A 24320-nucleotide genomic window follows, 5' to 3' on the forward strand; every position below is an offset into this window, starting at 1 on the left:
GTCAGTGTGTTGACCACTGGATCTGGGTTCAGATCTCAGGGCCAGAGACTTCCATGTGCTGCTGTCAACTTCTGCACACCCCTGCACTTTCCTGCTGCCCCCACAAGTGCCATGGGAACTCAGTGGTGCCTGGGTGTCACCCTGGGCTGTAGCCCTGGCTAGGGGACGGGCCATGTCAGCACCTGGAGTCACCAGACAAGCATCTCCTCTTAGGTGACCACCATGTCTACACAGCGTTGGTGCCACAGCCAGGCTGAGAACACAGAGGAACTCTGACCCCAAACCAATGTGCAGCTGCATGACGTCACCTTGGGAGCCTGTGGCCGGGAAAGGGGAGGGTGCAGACTGGGGAGGGAGGCAGCACAGAGACCCGCAAGCCAGAACTGAGGGACAGAAACGGGGAGGGAGGAAGACACGGGGGGCCCAATCCTAAGCTGCTCTCTGCAATCTCATGGTGGAGCTGATGCTTTGGGGTCCTTGACCCATGTGGCCTGCAGATCTGAGCAAAGTCCATGTTCCTGACAGGGCCATGCCCTTGCCCCGGGCCATGGTGGGACACTCCTATTGTCAGGGCTGGTCCCATGACCCTGGGCCCCTGTCCAGATAAATAGGTGCGAGAAAAGAATCTGACAGGGAGACAGAGAGCTGACCCCTTGTGCCTGACTCTGGCGGGCAGTACGTGGAGCTCTGCAGTAGCACAGGCCCTCCCTGTCCTCCTTCCATAGCCCTACAGATGCCTGGTGGTCAGGTCACCCTCCCTAGTACCCCGTGACTGCCTTGGGCCACCTTGTTCCAGTGACTACAGCACCTGCAAACCTCAGCCTCCTCGCCCCAGGCCTGGTTTTCATTAGAAAACTCGAACTGCGTATTTCATTTTAGAGATGAATATTCATTAAAATCATATAACATGGATTTATGGCTTCATTTCAGAAGCAAATTAAAGGAATAAATAAGCCCTCAGTCTCTGAGTTGTCCTCAGGCAGTCCGTCGCCAGCCTTTTTCTATGCCACTTACTGAATTATTTAAGTCAGGTAAACTCTGATGTCAGGAAGTAGTCAAACGGCACCAGCTCCAACACTCACATTTTTTATTAAGGCCAAATTTTTATGCAAAGCACCTGGATTCTCTGCTCTAATGGGGCTTAGTGAACTCCTGGGAGCATTTTAAAGCACATCTCAGAGAGATTCAGTGGCTCTTAGATCCCAAGGCTCTTAGGGGACTGTTCCGTCCTTCTTGCCCAGCTCAAAAGGTCCCAGCATGGGTGGGTGGGATCTCTGGGTTTGTGCCCAGGTCCCCAGCTCCAGGGGCTTGGAGCACTTTGGGGTGTTCACTAAAGTGTCAGGAGGGGAGTTTGGGGAACAAATCCTGGGTTCCTAATGGGGTCAGAGCAGCTGCCACCACCCTGGGCAGCGGCTCCTAGGGGAGCCCTGGACAGGCAGTGGGGGAGAGGGGTTCCCAGGAGAGCTAACCCCCAGGCATGAGCACTCCTGAGGGCTCTCAGGTCCCTGCTGTCCTTGTTTAGCAGACACCTGGAGGATGAAGGACCGTATGTCACTGGCCAACCACACAGGAGACCACCTCTCCTCTGACTCACCACCTGAGTGTCCTGGACCTCACCCCCCACCTCTGTGGGCTGCAGGGAAGTCTCTTCCATTTGCCTCTCTGAGGGCCTCATGCATGAGGCTGAAGTCCTGGTGACACCACTGTGTCCTTGCTACAGACCTGCACACATCAGGGGCTCAGGACTGGGAGTGAACAGAGCTCAGGTGGCAAAGAGGCCACACAGTGGGCACTGGGAAAGCAGGTCCATCCTCTTAGGGGCTCAAGTCTTCGCTGCAGACTCCCCCCCACCATGGCCCACCCTGTCCAGGGGATCTTGGTGACGACCGAGTTGTTCTGTCAGGACTTGCCTGTTCTTTGGGCTCCATCATTTGGGCAAGACCTTCATACTGTCCCTGTAGCCTCTGGCCTGCTGCACAGAGGTAGGGGGATGAGGACAGATTGAGCCAGAGACCCTCGCAGCTTGACCCTGTTGTCAACCCAAAGGGCCAGCCCTGGCAACCAGTGTTGGCCCCATGCTGTGCCCTCTCACTGTGCATGAACCTCCCCCACCTCGCCACAGCAGTAGGGTTCCTTGGGTGTGTGTGTGGACACTCCCTCGTGTGACCTCCTTGGTGGCCACACAAGCAGCCTCACATGCAGGTGACCTTGACATGGCTGCCTGGGAGCCCTGCAAGCCAACTGCCGCTTCCTGCCCAGATGTGGCCTACTCCTCTCTTGAGCAACAGCATGGGCTGTGCCAGCTCAAGACCCGTGGGCACAAGACAGGGACTGTGGGGACCTCAGCCTTTATGAGCCAGACCTGAATTCTCTGCAACCACTCCAAATGTGCAACCACTCCAAATGCCCCACTTCCTACTGTGTCCTTGGGGACAGAGCAGACCCCCACCGTCCATCAGGAAATCGTTCTGACAGCCCAGAGAATACACGAGAGGTGAACAATTTTTCCAGGTGTGTTTACTTCCCGCTGTGGATTCCTCATCAACACTGGTAATGCAGGGGAAGGGCTGGAACCCACTGGTCCCTAACAGAAGCCCCTGGGACTAGGGCCTCAGAAGCAAAGCCTTCCTCATTCCAGCCCAGGATGTGCCCAGGCAGCTCTGCATTCTGCAGCTCAGCCTCCCTACAAAGGAGCCAATTATTCCTGCCTGATGGTCCAACTGCCGCCTCCTCCTCCTGCATCTCAAACCTACAATTACAGCAGAGCAGAGGCACATCCTGTCCTTGAGAGGAGCTAGAGGTGACCTCTCTGTGAGCAGCCAGGCCACGCCTGGATGGGCACTCAAAACCTGCCCGTGGGTATGCACATGATGCAGACCTCCTGGAAGGCAGCCTCAGCACACAGGGTGCATGGGACAGGCGTCTGCAGCACCAGCAGCATCCCCTGGGTGCACCCAGAGCGGGCCCAGCTCACTGCAGATGGCCTTAAGAACCTTGCAGGAGTGCAAGCCTCCCTTCCTAGGCATCCACACCCCAGAAGGTTGCCACTCTTGGGTCTCTGGATCAGAGGATTTCAAAAGGATTTAATTGAAGCCAAGTTTGGGTCACGTGCTGCTCTGGCCAGTGGGAGCTGCCGTGGAGGTACTCACCCTCTAGCAGCCAGGAGCAGATGCTGGAGCTTGCTCTCGCCCAGTTTGGACAAAAATCACAAGTTATCAATGTTCAGCTCAGGGCTGGTGACTGGACTTCAGAGCTGGGGCCCTCATTCCCAGCACATGCCTGTGCCCTGAGGCCAGCAGCTCTCCCAGGTCCTGGCGGCCGGCTGCTCCTCTGCAAGGTGCACACAGCTCTCAGCTCCCCGCCACCCCAGCCTGCCAGGTGTCCTCCAGGATCACAGCTCTTGGACCAGCAGCTCCTAGGGCAGCAGCTTCCTCTCTCCGAGACTCAAGTAGGAGGCAAGTTCGCCCACAAGGAGCCAACAGAAGAACCTACCCAGCAGCTCAAAGAAGACACCCTCAAGAAAGCACGCAAGGTGGCCTGATGTGACTGAGTGAAGCCCCAAAGTTGGCCCACGCACGCGCACAGCCTGCCAGGCTCCTGGCTAAGTCCTGCCTCCCGCCCAGCAGGGGGCTCTGGGCTGGCCTGGAGTCCTGGAGGAGGGCTCTGCGGACAGGGGTGAGAACAGTTGAAGGGCTGTGGGTTGGGTCATTGGAATGGGTACCCCAACGCTGTGGAATGTGAGTCCCTGGGGCAGGGCCTGGGGGCAGTGCGAAGTTAAGGCAGGAAAAGGACACCTCTTGGGGACCTGACCAGTCTCTGTCCCCTGCCTGGGCACCCAGGCTGTGGCGGGGATGGAGGAGAGCCTGAGATCCTCTGGCCCTGGGGTGCCCTCCACACCAGCAAGAGGGATGCCCTCCATTTCTGGAGGCCTCCAGTCCCCTGGAGCAGCCCCTGTGGGCCCCATGGACATGTCCACTTGTAGCTCTTGCTGATGAGTGAGGATCCCTTTGTTGGTGAGTGAGGGGCTTTCCTGCCATTCCATTAGCCCAAACCAGACATGTTCATCTTTCCACAATGTCAGAATTTATGAGTAACACTAATTTCACAACATATTCATAAATTGTCATTAGCAGGGTATTTTTGGGCCACCTGATGGCCATAGGCCGGGCAGTTACAAGTTCCTTTATTCCATTTCAGTCTTAATTTCTAATATCTATAGCACTCAAGTCATGTATCACAAGCCACACGACACACTAGGTCACAGAGACCAGGGAAGGTTAAGGGGCCACAGGGCTGTGGGACGTTGTGCCAGAGACAGAGCCCAGGGCGGTCATTTTGGTGTCAGAGAAGGTATTAAAGAGCCAGTTCTGCAGAGTTGCCCAGGACAGGCTGTGGAAGGACAGCAGTTTCAGAGTGTCAGCTTGAGATGAACAGTCATCGTTGCCACGAGCAGGAGAAGCCTTGCTGACCTGAAACTGGGGGAGGGAATTGGCCACTGGGTTGTTACTTTGGCGGTTTCCTGGGCAGGGTCATGAGGAGTAACAGGTCAGTCAAGGTCAGTGTGCCCAGTCTTTGGGGGGCTCCTCCTTTTAGAGGTCTTGGGTGAGGGGGCAACATCGAGGGAGGTTGAGAAGCTCCTGTGGTACCTCTGATATGATTTGGGGTGCCTGTGTGTCCAGGTGCTCTTGGACATGAATATGTTATTGGTTTGCACTCTGTGGTGTGCTGTGCAGATGGTGGGTGTCTACTTGTACAGATGAGAGGGACCACGTCCCACCTCAGCACTTGGCCTCAAAATCGCGTAGCTTGGGGCAAATTTTGTTTAAAAAATAGAGTAACTCGGGCTTAGGCGCAGCCTGAGAACTGCTCTTGAGTTCCTTCGCCTCTGCCCAGTTTCCTTAGTGACCTGTTCCCACCAGAGTTGGCAGGAAGGGCGTGTAAATTGAGCCGGCATCTCTATAAGATGATTCAGTGCTTGGACAGGCTGCCAGGCCAGGTAATTTAGGAACAGTGGGCAGCAGCAACCTCCAGCCAACGGATCATGTTCTGCTGTGACTTCTAAAACACACTTCCAGAGGAGGATGCTGTCCTTCCTGAGGATAGCGGTGACTTTTACGAGGCTATTTAACCCTCTGTGCTGAGAGCTGCCCTGCCACCTATAAGTTCCCAGGGTGGTCAGCAACAAACATCACCAAGGTGCCGCCTTCTCCTCACAAGGACCCAAGGTGACCACTCCTGCTGGGGGCCCTCGGCCATAGCAGCCTGAGGATCTCCCCCTTGTTCTGGGAAGGAGACACTCAGGGGGTATCCAGGTGACAGCCTTGTCTCGGTCTAGGACATGTGTGTTCCCAGTGTGGCTTACAGACCACTGTGTCAGGATCAGCCTGGCCCAAGGAGGAAGAAGGACACAGTCCTGTTCCCAGATCCTGTCCAGAGACTGGCTAAGAGTTCCCCATGGACCTCGTGCCACCCAGTGTCTGAGTTCTGCTGGTCTGAGGTCTCTGACCCAAGGTGGACAGCGGGAGGACCCAGGGTGCCTGGAGCTGTCTCTGCAGGTGTCCTAGAGTGACTTGTCTCCTCACAGGTTGGGCTACCATCGCCTGGGAGTGCCTGGTGCTCTTGTCTGTCTCTAGGCCACCTGTGTCTGCAGACCAGGCCACCCTGACCACACATCTAGAGGGAGGAGAAGTGGAGATCCTGGGAGGAGAAGGCCTTGGGTGGGGGCAGGTGTGGCCAGGCCATTCAACCACCTGAACAAGTGGCCTCTGAGTCTGCAGTCAGTGTATTGCTGTCCAGTCTCCATGTCCCAGGGTCGGGGAGCCCACCCCTGTCGATTTCTACCATTCTCATGTGTCAGTACTGGGCAGCCTGGCCACAGTCAATGCCTACCCAGTCTCCAAACCCCTGGGCGGGGAGCACACCCAGTGTGCTCAGTCCCCTGGTTCAGAGCTGATGAGGTCACCAGCCAGGGGCCTGCAGGCAACAGGAACCAGCTCAGGGTCTCACGGAGACGGTTGAAATGGATATTGTTCCAGGGCTATAGGCAGGATCACGGAGCCCACCAAGGTCAGTGGACCCCAGGGCCCTCAGGGCATGAGGACTCTGAAGCCTCCACCCTCATCCCCTGACCTCTTACTTGGGCCTCTGTTGGCCAAACAAGGGAGGCTGCTCATGCCATCTGTGGAGGCAGCCCCAAGGGTCAGTCTCCTGGGCCACAGAGCAGTACAGAGGGGCAGCAAGCAGAGTGGCCAGCCCATGGAGGGTAGCCTGCATTGGAGAGCAAGCTACACCTTGGTAAGGAGTCAGCCAGGTCCATGCACAAATTGGGGGCACAGAGGGTGGGGTGTGGGGGTGGGGTCTGATCTCTGGGGCTCCCCTGTGGAGGGCTGGATCCCCTGGGCTCTGGGATCTTCCACCTGTTCTGTACCCACACGGGAGCTTACGGAGCCCTCTCTCCAGCCTCCCCTCCAGCCTGCTCTTCCCAGTGTGCAAACTGGCCGGTTTCATTTCATTTGGACACGGAGAACCTGCTCATCAGTTGTCCCCAAAGGGGATACCAGGGATCTTTCAGGTGGAAGTGAGACACTGGAATCAGCTACTCCATACTGTCAGCCTTTTCGGGGCAGCAGGTCTGGAAGACCCAGATTGATGGAAGAGGACAGAGCCGCAGAGCCAGGGAAGGATGGCCCTGGGCTGGTTCATGTGTCTTCCTGTGGGATCACTTCTGGGAACTGCCAGGCTGACTAGGGTCAGAGTGATGGGAAGGGGCACCTCATGGGGAGCCAGGGGCCAGGCCAGGAGTCCTGGGATGCAGGAACATGTCCAGGGACCTTGGGCGACCCCTGCCCTCTCAGCATCTCAGGCTGCTGTCTATGCAGTGACCAAAGCTGTCACTAAAGTATTGGTTTAGCCACCCTGGAGGGGTCAGAGCATGCCCCGGCCCATGACAGAGCCAGCCAGGTCCTCAGCCTGCCTCACACTCACCCTCTATCCGTCCAACACCTGCCCAAGCAGGGGCAGGAGGAAGCTGGGCGTGTTGACGTGGTGGCACTGGGGACTTAGGTTCCACGTGAGCACGTACATGTCAGCAGCGATTCAACGAGGAAGCATGTAGGGGGAGCCCAAGGGGACTTTCAAGGGGCAGATTTTGGTTGCACGCCTGAGTGAGCTGTGGATCCTTCTTTTATCTCCTTAATCTGGGTCAGTACATTCCCACTGCATAAGGCCAGCTCCTTCTCGGCCAGTCTGCGGAGCTGCAGGATGAAACAGCCTGACTTCTTCGCCAGGCCTGTCCAATGCTGTCCCAGGCTGCTGCCCACTCCTTCTCCTGGGAATTCCCAGGCAGACAGGCAGGAAAGTGCAGGAAGGGGTTCCGAGCCTCCTCTGATGTTCCCGTGGCCTGAGGGCTACTCACCCCGGGCAGCTCTCAGCCCCTGCCCAGAGCTGGGCAGGCAGCCCACCAAGCCAGGCTTCTCTGACTCAGGGCCCAGCACTGGCTCCAGCACTCAGCCTCCTCCCGCTCAGGCCCTCTGGCCCGGCTAATGAAGCAGAAATGCCCTCCCCTGCCTCCGTCTCCCAGGGCACACACCCGTCATTAGATGTCTTTATTTAGAGAGCTCTCGTGCCCAGTCTGCTCCCAGGGCAGGACATATTGATGCTAAATCCATCATTTCCTGGGTCTGGGCATTTAATCAATGGGGCTGTCTGGAGCTGGGGGATCAAGGGGTTGCCAGAAGCTGAGGCAAGAGAGGAGAGTGTCCAAAGTGGGCAGCAGGTGGTTTCTATTTGGACCCTGAAACGTCTGGGCTGCAGCAGTGAGCTGTCTATCCGTGTCACCTGTGTCGCCCCAGAATTCCACTGCAGCCCAGGGAACACCTTGGCCCTGTGTCCATGCAGCAAGTACCCTCTGTCACTCAGCCACCACCAGGATGCTGTGGGTGGACAGAGCTCAGGACACTGGGCAGAGGGACCAATGCTCAGGTCTCTGCTCACACTGAGCTTGTCATCTGTGATGGATGACGAGGTGGTCATGGTGACTCTGATGACCATCACGATGGCCATGATGATGGAGATGAGGAGGTGATGTCATGATGACGGTGCTGGTGGTGTGGACTGAATGTGTGTGGACCCCAGAACTCAGGTGTTGGATATGACTGTCTGTGGAGAGAGGGCTACTGGGGAAGCAAACTGGGCCCAACGTGCTCAGAAAGCAGACCCAGGTCCAATCAGAGGGTGGCGGGGTAAGAAGTGGATGGACCAGAGGGCTGGGCCCCTCTCCTCACACACACAAGCAGAAGACACTCAAGGACATGGCAAGCACAGAGAGCCTTCATCAAGACCTGGAGCTGCCGACAGCTTGGCTTTGGACCTCCCAGCCTCCAGCACTGTGAGAAGAATCTAAGTCCCCTGGTCTGTGCTCATTGTCATAGAAGCTTGAGCAGACTGACACAGAAGGTAAAAAGATAGTAGTGATAATGCCACAATATGATGGTGATGATGACAGTGGTGACGATGTGATGGTGATGGTTGATGGTGATAATGATGGTGATGGTGATAGTGATGGTGATGATGATGGTAATGGTGATGGTGATTATGATGGTGATGGTGACGATGGTGATGGATGACGATGGTGATGATGGTGATGTGACAATGGTGACAATGGTGATGGTGGTGATGGTGATGGTGATGATGGTGTTGTGAACAAGGTGATAATTTGGTGTTGATGATTGATGTTGGTGGTTGATGTCAATGGTGATGGTGATGGTGATGATGGTGATGATGATGATGGTGATGGTGGTGATAATGGTAGTAATGATGATGGTGATTGGATGGTAATGGTGATGATGGTTATCATGGTGGTGATGGTGATGGTGATAATGGTGATTGGATGGTGAGGGTGATGAGGTGATGATGGTGATGTGACCAAGGTGATAATTTGAGGTTGATCGTTGACGTTGATGGTGATAGTGATGGTGATGATTGGTAAGATCATGGTGATGTTCTTGGTGGTAATAGTGATGGTGGGATGGTGATGATGGTGGTGATGGTAATGATGGTGATGATGGTGATGGTGATGGTGATGATGGTGATGATGTGGTCATGGTGATATGATGGGGATGGTGGTGATGAGAGTCACTCAAGGGAAGTGGCAGATGGAGCAGAAATATGAATGAAACTCAAGCAGCTCTTATTATGCACCAGACCCTTCTCAACAGCTCACAGTGGCCATCCTTGCATGCAAGGTCCCATGCTGCCTGCCTGTTCTGGTCATCTTCTCCTTCCCCTTGATGGCCAGCTACAGGGCTCATGGGAGCCTCTGCGTGTCACATGAGGCTGCCCTGGGCCCTCAGTAGGCTTTTATCCTGCACTTGCCCCATAGAGTGGATTAGCTCATGGCTGTCCTGAGCCCTCCACCCAGTGTCCGAGGACATTCACAGACTAATTAAGGACACAGAGGAGGTCCCAGGGGTCTCCAGACAATGTTGCCAACATTTTATATTCTCACCTGGGTGTTCATTGTACGTTACTTGAAAATAGAATAAAGTGTAGAGGAAATAGAATTGAAACCCAATACCTACATAAGTACAATAAAATGACAGTTCCTTAGAAGTGACGATAGCACAGTTTTTTCTTCTTAAACTGCCTTCCTCTGGTAAAAGACACCTAGCTTCAAATCTGCCATCTTCTCTGTTCCTGATCACTGTGCAGTGCTGTGATTGACATGTGGGCAGCTGTGCATGATTAACGTGGAAACTGGACGAGTTGAGAGTGGACACTGGAAGCCACCACCCATCAGGACACAGACCTGCCATCACCTCTGCAGGTCCCCTCCTACTGTGGGTGCTGCTGGGGTCACCCCTGCCATAAACTCTGCCACTCAGCAGAGCTTCAGCTACACAGTGCAGTGCTACCCAGGTGCCCCCTGCACTGCCCCGGCCTCTCCATCTGGACTGTGCCCCAGGCCTTGGTGCCAGGGGTCCCTCTGTCTGGACCCAGCCCCCGCCTTCTGCGTGGCCTCCTCTCTCCGCCCTCCTCCTTCAGGTCTCTGCCCCAGGGAGAACCCACGCGATGTCCGCTCCCAGCCCAGTCTTCCCTCTGTGTCCTTAACCACCAGCCACTGTCTGGGGCTGACCCTGGGGGCAGAGTCTCAGAGAAGCACCAGCTCCGCAGCTGGGAAACCGAGGCCTGGAGAATGGCAGGACTGCTGTGGCCAGAGTGAGCAGGTGAAGGACGAGGACAGGAGCCAGCCGTGCTGGTCTCTGGGGCAGAGCACCTCTCTAAGCTGCCCTGTCTGCTGCAGAAGAGGGTCCACAATGCTGATGCGCACAGAGGACCGTCACCTGTCCATCCCAGGAGCGGCTCTGCCTGGGACCTGCCACTCTGTGGCTGTGACCTGAGTGATGTCGTCGCCTGGCCCTGATGGCTCATGCTTCCCAGAGTCCTCGGAGCTGTGCAGTCTCCTAAGAGTCCTGTTTCAGATGCGCCAAGGTGTGGTCAGCTCTGAGAAGCCTCAGTCTCGTCTCCTCTCTAAACAGAGCGTGGGCTCGAGGAACATCCAGACCCACCCCACTGGGGTCCAACAGGACGTCCCCCCTGAGATGGCCAGGAGCCTCTTGGGGGACAACAGTGGGTTCCCCCAGGGAGAGCTGCACTGCTGCCAGACCCAGCCCCACTGCCTGTGGTCCCTGCTCACGGTGCCTGTCTGTGTCAGTGATGGCCACCAGCACCCCTTCGCCTTCCTCCCAACAGGATCGCAGGGCTAACAGTGTGCGTGGGGTTCAGCAGTGGGAGTGTGGCTGTTCTTTAGAGCTCACTCGTTGTTCACAACCTGATTCCAAATATCCAAATGAGAATCATTCAAAATAAATGTTGTATCAAAAATGGATGTCCATTCAGTGTGCTCGGGCCTCATTCTTCGTATGAGTCCACACACCGGCCACGTGGGCATCCCCTGGAGCTTGTTAGGGACACACTCTCACAAGCCCTGTGAAGACCCTCCCATCAGAACCTGTGTCCCACAAGCCCAGATGGCTCACATGTACCTAAGCCTCGAGGATCAGGGTTGATACCTTTTGTGCACCGAGACCCACAGTAACCTCAACTCAGAAATTAGGAGCCTTGTGGAATGTAGTTAAAGCTCCCAGGTGACGCTAATGTGGCAGTTTCCAGAACTACAGATGGAGGGTACTCTGTAAATGTAAACCAGGAGAAAGGTCCTCCAGCAGTGGGTGGCCTTGGTCTACAACAGGAGGGCTGAACCTGGTCCTGTAGCACAGGTGGCCTTGGTCCACTCCAGCAGTGGGTGCCCTGTGGCCACAAAGGCTGCCCCTGGTCCTCCAGCACTTGGTGCCCATAGGCCAGAAGGGCTGCCCCTGGTCATGAATCAGTTGTATGTATCGAGTGCCCCCTAAGGACAAAGGCAGGACTGGAAGGCAGGGCACAAGCCCAGAGCCTGGTCAGGCCCACCTAGGCTAGGGGCCGTGGGGTCCAAAGACGTCCTGAGATCTGTGGGGCCTCTGGCAGTTCATCTGCGCTAACTGAGCCTGTGCCCTGTGTGAGGGTCATTCCCTGTGGCCTCCTACTGTGGCCTGCTGTAAACACTGCTGTGACCTAGGGGCAGACTCTCCCTGGCAGGATATGACCCCGCAAGGTGACTGGCTCTGCCTCACCTGAGGTGGCCATGGTGACAGGTTTAGGGCTATCACCCTCACTCACTGCAGGTAGGCTCAGGATCACCCCTAGGAAGGAGGCAGGCCTCTGTGCTGCCCTCAAAGGTCAGTGTCCCTGGCACCCACCCTGGTGCCCTGGGCACTCAGCTGACCGACAGATGGACAACTGCCCCTGGTTGTGAGGGATGAGACATGGGCTACTGTACAGGAAAGATGTCCCACCCAGAGGGACTAGTCCTCAGCCCTGGACTTTGACCTTGTGGTAGAAGGGCAGATACGGGGTACGCACAGGCAGAAGCGTGGGTGAGGTCTGGTGAGCAAGAAGGGCCAGCCTAAAGGGTCAGAGGCCTGCACTGGGCTCCAGTAGAGGGACTCCTGCTGGTGACCACCCAGCCACACAGTGCTGCCTCCCAAGGACAGAGCCAGGTGGCACAGACTCAGGAAGTGAGAGGTTTCCACAGCGCTAGAGACACGATCGTGTTCCTTTCTGGGCCTTGGAGAGAACTGTCCCATCTGACCCACGTGGGCCACAGATCCTGCATGGGAAGGCTAATTAGTGGCTATTGTGCAGAGAGAACCGCTGGCAGAGGAGGAGGAGGGCCGTCTCCGCAGCTGTTGGTGCTGAGGTCCTGCCTGCAGATGGGAAGCGCATTCCCAGGGCCTCACAGAGCAGGGCGCAGGGACTCCTTCAGTTCTGCCTCCCCTTGGTGACGTTCCTGCCTGGCGTCTGTGTGGGGCACACTGAGGAGCTGTCCCCACCTGGCCCCTCAGGTCCCCCTGGGTGGATGGTCACAGCCTCTGTCCTCCTGCGGGGAGCTTCCCAGGTGCTGCCAGGGCCCAGGGAGGGAAGCGCTTGCCTGCCTGACATCTCTTCCCAGGTTGTCAGCGGCCACCTGGCCTGGCTACCGTCCATCCTGGTGACATCCCAACCACCCCACTAGGACAATATGATTTCCAGTTCTAAGGGAAAGGCGCTCAAGGCTGCAGGACCACACTGGGCCAGCCCTGGGGAAATGGCTGCTGCCCAAGTGTCCACACTGCTGTTTTCGTACTGTAGCAAGAGAGACACTGGATGTAGCTGGACACGTGGTCCCCTAGGATAAAGACAAGCCTGCTTCCCTTGCAGCAAGGCACTGTCTCATGTCACCGCTGCCAATGGCCAAGAAAGGCAGGTCCCATTAGCAGGTTACCCTCCCACCTGCACTGCCCTCCCTGCTCTCACCCTGGGGGAGGAGGATGCCATGAACACCTGGGATCCTGGGGAGGAAGAAGGGATCACCAGCTCTGGTCCAGCAACTATATGGAAAGCCTGCAGCCTTGATTCCTGGGTTTACCACGTGGCCCTGGGCAGCTTCTGCCCACAGTGTCAGGACAGATGGTAACCTGGTCTGTTCAGGCCACTCTGACTCTGCTCCCTGAAACCGCAGCTGAATGTATCTCATGGCAGGGCACCTTCTCACTCTGGGGAAGCTGGGGGTGTCCCGTCCCATCCCTCAACCCAATTTCTGCATCCTCCCTGTGCTGGTCAGCTGTCAGTTACTATAACAAAATGCCTGAGGTGATCAGCTGAAAACGGGGAAGGCTTGCTCATGGCTCACGTTGCAGACCATGATGGGTTGACCCTGTTGCCCTGGGCCTGTGGCGATCCAGTTCATCATGGTGGGGTGCATGGAGGTGGGAGCTCACTTCCTGGTGCCAGGGAGCAAGGAAAGAGGACAAGACCAGCATCCCAACATCCCTTCAGGGCACCCCCAGTGCTTAAGGTCCTCCTGCTAGTTCCCCTCCAGAGGTCCCCAGGTCCCACAGCTCACGGAGTGGCAGCCAAGCCCTAGCACCTGGGTGACATTGGGGCAAATGGAAAATGCCTCTCTGTGGGTAGCCCTGGGGCACAGGGGGGCTCGGGACACCTGCAGCACCCTTCTGCCACTCTGGCCAGCCCTGCACTCTGGCCTCGAGGTCGGATTTTAACAGCACTTGAATAAATAGACAAAGACCTCCTGTCCCTACCCAGTGCTACACAGAGGAGGACGTCCATCCAGAGGGATGTGTGCTTAGTGGCACCCACGCTGTGGGCACATCCATCAGACCCTGCCGCGCTGGGGTCAGGGCTCTGCCCAGGGTCCCTTGGGAGACAGCACCGGCCAGTGAGGGTGGAGTCTGTCACAGGAGAGGCCACGCTGCCTGGTGAGGCCCCTGCACAGTCTCCACACAGGGCCACAGTGGCCTCTGTCTACTTGAGTTTGCCAATGGCCACTGCTCTGGGAAGAGTGGACTCTATGTGGCTAGGACATGCTGTGTGTGGGTGAACGTAACTCAGCAGGCCACTCACTCCAGCCTCCTACACTCTCCAGAACATGAACAGAGCCTTTGGCTCAGGCTGGAAAGAGCCCTGGAGCTGGTGACCAGCGGCCCTAAGCCTGAAGATGGCCCTGGAGCCTCAGCTTGGTACTGCAGAAGAGGAGCATACTAGGGGATAACTGTGTCCCCTCCTGCAGAAACTTCAGTGACCGCTGGGAAGTCACCTATTTAGTTTACTTACATGCACCCAGGGAGCCCAGAAGGGTGGCGTGGGTGCTTGTCTTCTGTGCTTGCCACTCAGACTAGAAAGGCAGGTGCCCAGCTCTCTGTCTTCCTCACTTGACCAGGACAGCAGCAGTGCCCAGAGGCAGAAGGGATTCCAAGGGATGACTCCTGCCAAGGAGGGCAGACACTGTCACCCAGAGCAACATCAGCCACGTGTGGAATGGGGCAGCTCTCAGGAAGTGTCCCATCTCTGCGTGGCCCCTAGAGTGGCCAACCTCACCATCTGGATCCTTCGAGAGCACCTGTGTGGACTAGCTCTGCCATCCAGGGATCAGGTAACTCCTGAGGCTCTGACCCTGTGCTCAGTGGTAGCCAAGGGCAAGAAGTGACCCCAGCAGGCTGGGATGCATTTCCATGGTCGTCTAGTATGGGTAGCCCCAGAGTCTGGACACCTTCACAGGTGGGAAGAGGGCCTCATTCCAGGTCCAGCAGAGGTAGGGCCCTGGATGCTCTGCTCCAGGCCCCTGGCGCTTTCTGGCCATTCCCTTGACCCCTTTCTGGACACCTGTGTCTCTCTCCATATGGCCAGCCCCTGAGACTCCTTGGACATCTGTCCTCTGCTCCTGAGCTGGCCTGGCCCCATGGCAGAGAGCTGGGAGAGACTCAGAGCCAGCGGGGCAGGAGCCAAGGCCATCCCAGAGGTACACTAGGCCAGGAGGTCACTGCCTCAGGCGGAGGTGGAGGTGGGGCTGTGTCACCCTGGTGTGGGCTCCTGAGGCTGCTGGAGGACTCAGCCTGTGATGCCCGGGACCAGGAGCAAAGGCCCAGGGTGGCCGAGACCTGGCTCTGAGGAGGAGAGAGGAGGACATGCAGACCCCTGGGACTCGTGCCTGGGATCCCGTTAGACACTGGGGAAATGTCACCTGGGAAACCGCGGATTCTGTGACACAGGGTGGGAGGTCCATGTGGGAAGAGGGCCCTGGACCAAGGAATCACCCACCTGGGGAAGGAGGCGAAGTTGCCAGGTCACCTAGAGGGCGATCCATGTCTGGGACACGTGGTGTCAGAGTATGGGTCAGCACCAGGGACAGGACACCAGGAGCCTGGCCATGGAGGGAGCAGGAGCCCAGAGACCTGGAGCCCGACAGAGCCAACACCTGGCCCCTCAGCACGGCTGGTGAGAAGGTCAAGAGGATCTGTGCTGAGTCCCTTTACTCCTGGCAGTGGTTCCTCACCCATGTTGCTGTCACATGTGTGCAGGAGATGGGGACACGGGGACATGGGGACACGGGGATATGGGGGCTGCAGGCTGGAGGTGAATGGGAGCAACGGTTCCCACCTGAGGCTCCCAGGGAGACGCTGACAAGGGACAAGGGCATGCTGCCCTCAGTGTGGCCACGCTGGCCCAGGAGGACCCTGTGGGTGGTGCCCTGGGGGAGGGGGGGAAGCGTGTGGGGTGCATGGGGAGAGTCACCCAGCAGAGAAGCCTGAGCGCTGGTGTCTGCTCAGCAACAAGCCCTTCTTCAGGACAGAAGAACCTATAAAGGCAGGACACTGAGCTCAGGGGGTGAAGGGCACGATCCTACTGACCCATGCGACCAACCTCCGCTGATCCCAGCCAGGAGATATGCAGGGGCACATTCACACGGACAGGCAGTCCATAGCCAGGTAGAGCACACCTGTCCTCCCAGTGCCCCTGGAGGCCCAGGCACGGGGATCACAAGTTCCAGCCCAGCCTGGGCCAGTCAGCAGGACACTGTCTCAAAATAGAAACTAAAAAGGGCTGGGCCGTGGCTCAGTGGGACAGGGCCAGGTTCAGTCGCCAGTCCAAAGACCCAACCAAACCACGAGGACCGTCGCTAGAGCCATTCAATGGCCTGCTGGAAGGAAATCTTAGGGCAGGTCCCCTAGTAGGTAAATTTCAGCAGAAATAAGGAAGGTGTCATTACATAGCCTTTCAGGGTCCCTGGAGGTGGAGGGACGAGGAAGAGGCAGGTGCAGGAAGGGATAGCTCACAAAGCCAGTCACCAGCAGGACAGGGGGAGGACAGGTACATGGACAGAGCTGGCCGCAGCTCAGCCCTGGCTCTGGAGGACCCGTGGACAGGTAGGAGCCTGAACAGGGCTCTGAGACCCCAGGAGAGAGGGCAGCGGGCTGTTCCTCCTGTCCCTCCTCAGGGCCCTCCCTCTGGGCACCCCACCCCATGACACCACTCCATGCTGCCCTGTCTCCAGTCTCATGGCTGGGCTCTAGCTGCTGTCCTGACGTGTCCCCTGACCTGGGAAGGCTGTGCTGGCTCTGGCCCGTACTGCTGTCTACTCCCGGCGTTCACTGCTGTCCTACCCCACTGCCTGCGGCAGACACAAGGAGGAGCCCACCCGGCCTGTGCCCCAGGGGAGGAGGCTGTGGGGGGTGTCCCTGGGAGCCCTTCCCCTGACCCCGGGCATCAAGACCTCACAATCTGCAGAGTCACTCCAGGAACAGGAGAATGACAGATGGCGCTAGAAACGGCCACTGGCATCAGCAATTTTTCTGCATTTCTCATTTTGTTTCAATTTCACCTCAATCGGGAGGTTTTAGATGCGGGAAACCGTGGGCAGCATCTGTGAAGGTGGCCTTGGGAAAGGCTGGTAGGTAGAAGGTGCAGATTTCAGGCAGTGGACTGAGGCCACCCTCTGTCACCAGGGGCGTAGAGGCTGAGGGTGAATGAGCCTCTTGGTGTGGGTGTCCCTGTGTCACAAAAGAGAGGCTCCCGGCCCCAGGCTGCAGGCTGTCCTTCCTAACCTCTGTGTACCATGTCTGCCCAGCTGTGCTCTGGGGTCCCCCTGGCCATGGTCCTGGGACTGCCCTGGGCCAGGTGCCACTCTGTCCCCTGCCACTGGGGACGAAGGCTGTGGCCAGCCTGTGTATAAACTTCCTGACTCTCCCGAGGCACTTGGAAGTACAAGGGGCTTTGCAGGTCTGGTGGGCAGATCTGCATGGAGCCCCGCCCTGCAGGGTGAGGGGCAGCTGTCCAGGAGCCCTGTGGACGCCTGTGTCCATGTGTGGTCAGGGTAGAGCCTCATCATGGGGCTGAACCTCCTGCCTCACGTGGGCCAGGCCTTGACCAGGGCTCAGGGTGCAACTGCTCCTGGCCACAGCCTGTACCAACCTCTTAAAACCCAGGGCCTGCCACGTGTGTGGGGACAGACCCGAATGCTTTCAGCAGGCCCAGGCAGTAATGCTGAGCGCAGAGTGAGCGCCCAGGTGCCATGCCTAATGTGCCAGCCAACTGAACCCTTCCTCCCATTTCCGACAAACGCCTGTTGGAATCCTACTCCCTCAGGTGGGCATGGGGAAAGTCCAGGTGTGCCACGTCACAGAAGGGCCCTGACAGCCCCCGGCTCCAGGGATGGCCTCCGCCCTGCAGTGCCCACTGCACAGGACAATCAGGCAATTGAGCGCAGGCCATCCAACCCCCGGGAAGGCCAGGGCTAGGTGCCTCCCTGTGCAGGACCTGCCTGAGCTCTTCCTCATCTCAGGCCTTGCCCTGAGGCCCTTGAGGAAGCTTTGTGACAAACCTCACTTCACCTTCCGGGAAACAGAGATACTAGGAGTCTGTCCACGGTGACAGGCTGTGGGAAGGCTCAGGCCCAGCCTGCTGTGGGCATAAACTGCCAGCCTGGCTGGGCCCCTGATGGACATGCTGCCCCCCAGGTCCATGAACAGCCTGGTGGGCCCCAGCCTCTCTCAGACGTCACGGCCATTCAGGTCCAGTTTCCACACAGACCAGGACACAGGATGCTGGGCCCCTGCTGCCACGGCTGGGGCTCCCCCACAGGCCTGCAGGGATGTGGATGGCCAGGCCCTGGTCCTAGGCCCAGAAGCCCTTGGATCTCAGTGCCTCTGGGGGACCTAGTACTAATCTGGTGAACACCTGGAGGCCTCAGACGTGGGAGATGAAGGAGTGTCCTTCCCTTGTCCAAATGGACCTGGCTCTATGGGGGACCTCAGAGCCCACGCTGATGTGAGCAACCAGGATCCCCTTTCTTCTGGCTGCAAGTTTAAGAGCAGATTGATGTTCTGTGTGGTTTGCTGTAAAAGAGGTCGTAGGCCAAACACCTGTGAAAACATGCCCTTAAGTTAAAAAAAAATGACAAATCAACATGAAGGTAAAGAAATGCTAGTTTTGTGCCCAAATTAGATGAGATGCTTTTCTTAACCAACCTGGGAGCTGCGGGGCAGGGGTTAATTATGGTAATCAACTACCTGGCTCATCCGAGTCCCTTGGGAAAACAAATGCTGTTTCTAGTGTTGTAAAAATAAATCCAGTTCCAAAAGCACAGCAGGAATGAAAGTTGCTAATCACCCTGATAAACCATCAATAGCGCAACTCAATTCCCACCCCAGGAAAATAAATCAGGTCTGCAGTTAAACTCATCAACAGAAATAAACAAGCCCAGTTTCTGGGGCTGAGCATTTCTCCTGCACCTTCTCTTCAGGCACAGACCTCAGAGGGGTGCAGCTGGCAGCGGAATCCAGACCTCAGACAGGAAGGGAGAGCGCTCCAGGGCCTGTACCCTCTGCCTCCACCATAAGGGCAGGGAGGAGCCAGCCCCCCGGGGCCTGCTGCACTCCTCTGGGTGTGGGGACAGAGCGTCTGAGCTGCCCACACCTGCCAGGCTCCCACCAGGTTGGTGCAGCCCCCTGGCCACGTGGGCACCTGCCTGAGACCTCATCCCCTGCCGGCCCCTCCAATCAGAACTTGCGGGCTAGGATGCTCAGAGGCCCACATCAGCAGGGAGGGATGGGACCTCTTATGAGTGACTGCAAGGAAAACTCACTTCCCTTAACCACTCTCATTCCCAGGCCTCTTCAGTTAGGATGCGGAGCCCAGCAAGCCTCCAGGCACAGCGTGGGGACCTGTATGGGAGACCGATCACTTCTTCCCCTGGAAAACTGCTCTTCATGTTACTTTCTGAAATGAAGCCTCTGCTTGAAATATGAGCCTAATTAGTTTCTGCAATAATGAACCCGAGCCGTGAGCAGGGGCGGTGCGTGCCAACCTTTCCTCTGCGCCCATCTAAACCCGCTGCACCATTTATAATCCAGCAGGAAGCCTTGTGTTTGTGATTGTGGATGAAGAGCTAGCGGGCACATCACCACTGACAACATTTATCAGGCCCCTGGCGCTCTGCTGGAGGCTTAGGCACCAAGGAGGTGAGGGAGCTGGGAGGTCCCCTGGAGCCCACCTCAGGCCACGATGGCTGCTCCTTGCTCCTGGATCAAGGCCACACAGCCCCTGCCTGCCCCTCCTGCACCCTGTCCCCTCTCGAGCCTCTACAGCTGCTCCTCACACACCTGAGCTCCCGCCCTGGATGTCAGGTGGTGGGGACAGCAAGATCCCCTGAGGACAGGACATTCAAGAAGAGGCCTTAGAAAGCAGTAGAATTTGGCTGGTAAAGGCTGGCGGAAGGTGTCCTGGGAAGCAAAGTCCACAAGCTCAGCATTCTGGATAGGAAGGAGCTTGGCAGGTACCAGGACAGGGCGGGGCAGCTCTAGACGGGGCTGGACAGCTGGCCAGGCCCAGGTCTCCAGGGCCCATTAGGCCAAGGAGTGGCACGGGCCTTGGCAGGTTCTGAGGACAGGAATGGTGCACAAGAGGCCCCACTGCTCTCTGGACAAGCGAGACTGGCAGGAAAGGACAGCAGGGCCACCGCCAGGATGTCTGAAGGACTCAGGGGGGAGCCAGGTCAGTGGGGCTGGCCTGGGGCTCCAGAAAGAGGCAGGAGGGTCTGCAGATGAGCAAGGTACCATGGGGGGTGCATGTTCCCAGACTCCGAGGTGCAGAAGGTGGAGGTCTCCCCGACCCCTGTGCTGGGATCTCTGTCCTTGCCCGGTCACAGGAGCCTTCCAAGATGGCCAGCCTCATGCCCACAGAGGATGGAGGCCCAGCGAGCTCTGGTGGGCCTGTGACGTGTGCCCACAGCCTCCTTCGCCATCAGCAAGGCCCTCAGAGCAGCCTCCACCCTGTGGAGCCTGTGTCCCTGAGGCCCTCAAGGGTACACTCTGCCCACGCCCCCTGCTCTTCGTTCACAGGGTGGGAGCAGGGCCCTGGAGCTGGGCTTCCCACTACCCTGGGTGGCCAGACTCAGGCTGGGTCCAGGTACGACTGCCTAGGGAGACAGGATGAGGGGGAAGGTTTCCTAGCTCCCCTGGGTCTGCACCCCCCCACACCAGAGGAGGCCTGGCTCAGGCACAGGGACCCTGCCCTCCACACCCCAAGGGAGGTGAGGGACCCTGCCCTCTACATAAAGGCAAGGGCACCCATCTGCCTTGGGGCGCTTGATCCCGCCCCTTCCTGCAGAGCCCCCACACCCACACCTTCTATCCTGTATGTTGAACCTTGTGAGTCCTCCTAGAATTGCCTAAATCATGTTTTCTGCCTCTGTCAGAATATCGGGGTGAGACAGGGAGGAACATCGAGTTATAGGAGAGTAATTGCATTTGTCCCGACTGACTCAGGATCTGAAAGGAGGCCTCCCAGCCCTCTGGTGAGCCCACCCTCCTCCCCAACCATCAGGGTCAACACCCTCAATGCAGCCAGCAGACCCCCAAGCTCCCCGCCAGGGGAAGGCAGTACTCAGCCCAGGGTATGTGTGACAGGGGGTGAGCAAGTCATTTCCAGGCTGTGACCCACGTGAGGGGACCCCAGAGCACAGGGAGCAAGGGGAGCCCCTTAGACAGGCAGGTCTGGGATGATGGTCCAGACGTGTAGGATGCGGAAGGGAAGGGGCCCTGGGGTCAGGCCTGTGCTCTGAGCAGCCATGAGCCTGGCAGGAGGGGCCGAGCTGGCGACGGGCTGGGGCGCAGATGCTGACACAGCAAGAGGGGAAGAGTGGGCATGCAGGGTCAGGACCAGTCTTCCAGGGAAGGGTGGTGTCTGCGGGAGTGGAAGGCATTCGTGTTCACAGAGCTGGTGTGAAGGACCACGTATGCATCACTCAGTGTTGGTGGAGGACACTTGAAGCCTGGAAAGAGTCAGAATATCACTGGTGCCCATAACAACCCACGTCTGTCATCTCCCCCACACGTTATTCCTTCCCAACTGAACAACGCTGAACACACTGTCTCTGTAAGTACATGAATAACACTTGAATTTGGGGTTTTTATTCATAGTCAAACAAATTAAGCAAAAGCAGAAAGAAAATGTACTCCAGTTTCTCAAGAAAATCAATGACATTAAAAGGACATTCTTAATAAGGGAAGAAAGGAGAACAAGGTGAATATGTTGGTGATGGTGATGGTGATGGTGATGGTGATGATGGTGATGGTGATTGTGATGATGATGATGGTGATGATGGTGATGGTGGTGATGGCAGGATGGTGGTGATGGTTATGATGGTGATGGTGATGGTGATAGTGGTGGTGGTTATGATGGTGATAGTGATGATGGTGATGGTGATGATGTTGATGATGGTGATGGTGATTGTGATGTTAGTGGTGATGGTGATGTTAGTGGTAATGATGATGGTGATGGTGACATTGGTGATTATATTGATGGTGGTGATGATGATGGTGATGATGATGGTGATAGTAGTGGTGATTGTGATGGTGGTGGTTATAATGATGATGATGGTGGTAGTGATGGTGATGATGATGGTGGTGATGGTGGTGGTGGTGATATTGGTGGTAATGATGATGATGGTGATGATGATAATGGTGATGACGGTGATGATGGTAGTTATGGGGAGCCACTCTGAATAATTCATGCCTTCCATCCTAAAGCGAGAGGCTTTGACTGGTCACCACATTTCGTAGTGACCTGGATGTTGTCCTGGTTCAGGAAGTTGAAGGCGTGTCTTCAGGTGTAGGCATGTCACTGTGAGGTTGAGCTACGCTTACCTGTTCCATTGTAATCTTACCCCGTTGCCCTGTTTGGGACAGAATGTTCCATGGAAACTCCCTTTGTGTGTCCCCTTCTCTTGCTCTGCCTTTGGGTGTGGCCTTCCTAGATGTCAGTCAACCTGCTGACAGAACATATCATGAAGCTAGACTCAGCCCCCTGAAACCCGACCCCTTGCCTCATTTGAATGGCTTCTCCTCAATAAAAGGGGTCAGCACATGATCTCTCTTGCTCTCTTTTTCTGGGGACACTTAAGGTCAGAGGAGCCGTCACAGGACCCAAAGAAACAGGTATTTCTGTCTCTGTGTGGTTATTTTGTGCAGCCCAGTTCCTCTGGAGTGACCCTGAGTATTTTAGTTGTGGAACGCGACAGGTAGGGGTGTGTGACCAGGAGTTTAGAATGGTCACCTTTTCCTTTTTTCCCCCAGAAATTCCAGTTCCCACATTACCAACATAGTTTTTCATTTCTCTGAGATGACAGAAAGCCAGGACATGGGCTTGGCCACCACACCCTACCCATGAACTCAGAAAAAGTGCTTACCGGGCTGAGCTGATGTGGCTGTGTGGGTTGGCAGGGGCACGGGCACATGGGCGGGGATTCAGCCTCAACCACAGAGGCCGCTGAGGAGTGGGGTCAGTTCTGGTGTCTGTGCCCTGGGGTGAAGTGACCATTGTCTCAGGAGGTGCACAGCATGCCTAGCCAGCATCAGCATACAGTAAGCGCTAAATAAATGCTGTATGCTTCCCTCCCCTCTGCCTGCAGTGCTGCTGTCATTAATACATGACAAGGAAGGAGTGCGGTCCTCTAGCAGGGGCCCTATGTGTGTCTATTCCCTTCTCCCTCTGCTCGTGGAAGAGTGTCCTCAATTTCCACACCCCAGGGACAGGCAGGAGCACCCAGGATCTGGAGAAATGACCACCCTCTGAGGACAGTTCCTCCCTCTGCAGCGAAGGACGTGTCCCCACAACCCCCAGCAGGAGAGGATCTATTTATAGACTGCAAGTACCCGCAGATCATCTCATCAGTAAACGGCTGCAATCACACAAAGCTGAATAATAAGGAGGCTCTTGACCTCATTGCATGGAGTAGTTTTCCCAGTGGTGACTTGAAGACATCAGATAAAATCATACAGCAAACAGCACAATAGGTAAGGGACACCATTCCTTCAGACGAACGGACATTATTTATTTATCTATTTCATCTTTAAAATTATTTTAAATTACACTGTGATGCATGCACCCAGGCCTGGTCCACCATTGTGGGGGGTTAATTCAGCCAATTGCCCCTGCAAGCATTCCCCTCACACAGCTGAAGAGTGGACAGAGGGTAGAGCACATCCCCATGTATCGGCACCTGGAGTGACCTTGTCACCTGTAATGCCTGTGGGGAACCTTCACTGGCCTGTGTGGCTTCTCACATGTGCAGATCAGCTTGGGACGTGGCACATGGCAAAGCACCATGAGAGTCACCGGCGGGACCTTGCAGTCAGGCCACGTCCCTGGATGAGGCTCAGTGTCAGTTCTCTGCTCTGATTCTGTGCCTTGGTGTCACCAGGTGTCACGGCCGGGGAGATGGGGTCAGGTGCACAAGACCCTTACAGTAGCTCAGGACCCGGCAGCTGTCCACGTGAACCTTCAGATAGCTCAACCAAAAAGTCTAACCAAGCTCACTTAATTAACCTGTGAGGGCATAGACTTGTGGAGATGATAGTGGATCCGTGCAGATAATGCTGCAGGCACCGACCATGGTGCACACTGTCCTGCCTCAGGAGCATGCCTGGCCCGTGGGTGCTTCCTCAGGCAGTCAGAGAATAGCCATCCCCAGGAGCAACTATAAGGACAAAGATGAATATGTGGCCCAAGACACCAGGACACAAGGAAACCCAGTCTGGGAACTTCAGTGGGAAGGACTAGAAAAGCCAAACTCTTCCCCTTCCAACAGGGGTCTTGAGAGGCTGAGGCAAGTCTTGCAACTTCTGGAAGATGTCTGGGCCCCTTGACAAGGGACACATTTCTCAGAATGCAGCTGACATACAGGAAAGCACAGTGGGAGGTGGAAAGAGAGCTCTCCTGGATCCAGCCCTGCCTGAAGTTAACTACCCCTGAATGGTTAAGTTACACTCAACAACGAACACTTCTGTGTTTAAGCCAGCTCTAGTGTGTATCTGTCACTCACAACTGAAATGGAATTCTCATTATACCGTAATATCTACAGCACCCACCTGGAGGAGAGTAGAGCAAAG

The sequence above is a fragment of the Marmota marmota genome, unplaced genomic scaffold (genome assembly GCF_001458135.2).
Source record: "Marmota marmota marmota unplaced genomic scaffold, marMar, whole genome shotgun sequence".
Taxonomy (NCBI): domain Eukaryota; kingdom Metazoa; phylum Chordata; class Mammalia; order Rodentia; family Sciuridae; genus Marmota; species Marmota marmota.